Raw genomic sequence first — 3,257 nt, forward strand, 5'->3', positions numbered from 1 at the left:
AACATTATTCCCATTATTGGGGAGTGGGTCTCCCATAGTCTTTGCCTATGCCTTCCAAGCAAAAGCTGCCAAAAATTAGGACAGAGGAACTTGCAATGCCCTTTACAAGAGACATGCAGTACAGCATATTAAAAACATTATTCCCATTATTGGGGAGTGGGTCTCCCATAGTCTTTGCCTATGCCTTCCAAGCAAAAGCTGCCAAAAATTAGGACGGAGGAACTTGCAATGCTGGCAACATGGACCATGGTCACCCTGGTGGTATAATGGTGGTGGAGGCTGAGGATAAGGAGAAGAGCAAAAAACAGCCGAAATGAGGAAGCGTATACCCATGTGTTGGTGTGAAGCGGTGCATGGGAATACACCTCCCGAAATAACACAGTGGATTTGACGTTATGTTACTCTGCTGACATTTGGTGGTGATGAGAAGTCTGGCCCAATCCAGCCCTTGTTCTTTTTGATAAGGGTCAGCTTGTCAGCATTGTCAGTTGACAGGCGAGTGCGCTTATCAGTTATAATTCCCCCAGCGGCACTAAAAATACGCTCCGATAAAACGCTAGCGGCAGGGCAGGCCAGGACCTCCAAGGTGTACAGAGCGAGTTCATTCCAAGTGTCCACCTTGAATTACCCAATAATTAAAAGGCACAGAGGAATCACGGAGGACGCTGGTACAGTCGGCAAGGTACTCCCTCACCATCTTTTGAAACTTTCCACTCCTTGTGAGAGTACCCCGCGCCTCAGGGCCTGTAAGCTGGGCGGGTCTCAGAAAACTGTCCCAGAACGTTGACAGTGTTCCCCTGCCTCTGCTGGATTGGAGTTGCGTCTCTCTCGCCTGTATGCCTTGGTTGGGCAACGAACTGTGACCTCTGCTGCTAGCGTGTTCAGATGGGAATTTTTTTAACAGTTCTGCAGCAAGGGCCTTCTGGTACTGCCCCATTTTTGTAGACCTCTCCACCTCAGGAATAAGAGAGTGAAAGTTCTTGTAGCTTGGGTCTAAAAATGTCACCAACCAGTAATGACTGTCACCCAACATTTTGACCACGCGAGGGTCACGGTTAAGGCAGCGTAACATAAAGTCAGCCATATGTGCCAGACTGGTAACGGGCAAGACTACCTTGTCTTCACCAAGATGATGACTGGCCATGCTCTCCTCCTCCTCCCCCCTGTCCTCAGGCCACCCACGCTGAACCGACGGTATGACAGTTGTACAGGTACTACCGTCTACAGCGCATGATACCAGCTCCTGTTCTTCCTCTTCCTCCTCCTCCTCCTCTCCCTCATTGTCCCTCAATGCACGTTGGGATGAGATGAGGCTGGGCTGTGTGTATTTGCCCGCTACGGCTTCTTGATCCATCTCATCATACTCTGGCTGCAATGCCTCCTCTTTAATTCTCTGCAGAGAGCGTTGCAAAAGACAGACAAGTGGGATGCTGACGCTAATGATGGTGTCATCGCCACTCACCATCTTGGTGGACTCCTCAAAGTTTGTCAGGATGGTACATATGTCAGACATTCAGGTCCACTCCTGAGGTCTTATGTGTGGAGTCTGACCTGAATATCGACGGCCTTGTTGCAGCTGGTACTCCACAACTGCTCTCTTCTGCTCACAAATCCTTTGCAACATGTGGAGGGTAGAGTTCCAACGTGTGGGGACATCACACACCAGTCGGTGTGCCGGAAGCTGCAAACGCTGCTGCAACACAGCAAGGGCGGCGGAAGGTGTAGCCAACTTCCGAAAATGAGCTGACAGGCGGCGTACTTTGACGAGCAGATCTGGCAACTCTGGGTATGATTTAAGAAACTGCTGAACCACAAGGTTAAGCACATGAGCCAGGAATGGTACGTGTGTGATCTCGTCTCGCCTCAGAGCCACCACCAGGTTTCGGCCATTGTCACACACGACCATGCCTGGATGTAGGTTCAGTGGTCTCAGCCACAGATCTGCCTGCTCTTTCACAGCTGTCCACAACTCACAAGCAGTGTGAGGTTTATCACCTAAGCTTATGAGTTTCAGAACAGCCTGTTGCCGCTTGGCTGAGGCAGTACTGCAGTGCTTCCGCTTGTAACTGATGTGGTGATATCTGAGATGGAGGCTGAACATGAGGAGGAGGAGGATGATGCACAGGAGCTGTACACTGTGGGGGCAACTCTGACTAACATAGGGCCCGCAATCCTCGGTGTGGGGAGGATGTGTTCCGTCCCAAGGTCCGACTGGGTCCCGGCTTCCACTATGTTTACCTAGTGTGCCGTCGGGGAGATGTACCGTCCCTGGCCACAAGCACTTGTCCACGTGTCCATTGTCAGGTGGACTCTCCCAGTAACTGCGTTGTTGAGGGCACGGCGGATGTTTTGGGACACGTGCTTGTGTAGTGCGGGGATGGCACACCGTGCAAAATAGTGTCGGCTGGGGACCGAGTACCGAGGGACGGCCACCGCCATAAGGTTGCGGAAGGATTCCGTCTCCACCAGCCTAAAAGGCAGCATTTCCAACGCAAGCAGTCATGAAATGTGCGAATTTAGGACTGTGGCCTGTGGGGCATTGGCTGCGAATTTGCACTTTCGTTCAATGGTCTGGGATATGGACAATTGAACGCTGTGGTGGGATGTGGACGTTGATGCTCTTTCTTGAGAAACTGCCATAACAAGTGAAGACTGAGAGGAGGGGGCATCTTTGCATGCAGTATGGACAGGGGATTGCCTTGCACGCACAACAGGGGGTTCTCTTACACGCACAACAGCGCTGGTCGTGGACCCTGGGGTTCGCCCCACAAGTCGGGTGCTTTGCTGACATGTGCCTGATCATGCTGGTGGTGGTCAGGCTGGTAGTTTTGTCACCCCTGCTGATGCTGGCCTGGCAGGTGGTACAAATGGCCTTTTTGGGGTTATCAGCAGAGTCTTTAAAAAAATTCCAGACTCTGGAAGACCTACCGCTTGTACTGGCAATGTCCCTCGTGTTGGTGTTACAGGGAGTGGTTGACCGCCTTCTGTCTGCGGCCACCACACTGCTTCTTCCTGCCTGTTGGGTACTCTGCCTCCCTCCCCCTGTGTGCTGCTGGCCTCGCTCTGCGTGTCCTCCTGCCACGTTGGGTCAGTTACTAGATCATCCACCACCTCCTCCTCTTCCACTTCCGCACCACGGTCCTCCTCCTCACTTCGTGGCAATTGTGTCTCGTCATCGTTCACCTCTTGTGACAAATTGCCAGCGTCGCCTTCCTGTGGCCGTGGCTGTTCAAATATTTGGGCATCGCTACATGGGA

This window comes from Phyllobates terribilis, unplaced genomic scaffold (assembly GCF_046119375.1).
Source record: "Phyllobates terribilis strain yellow unplaced genomic scaffold, ASM4611937v1 Scaffold_3__8_contigs__length_932513732, whole genome shotgun sequence".
NCBI lineage: Eukaryota > Metazoa > Chordata > Amphibia > Anura > Dendrobatidae > Phyllobates > Phyllobates terribilis.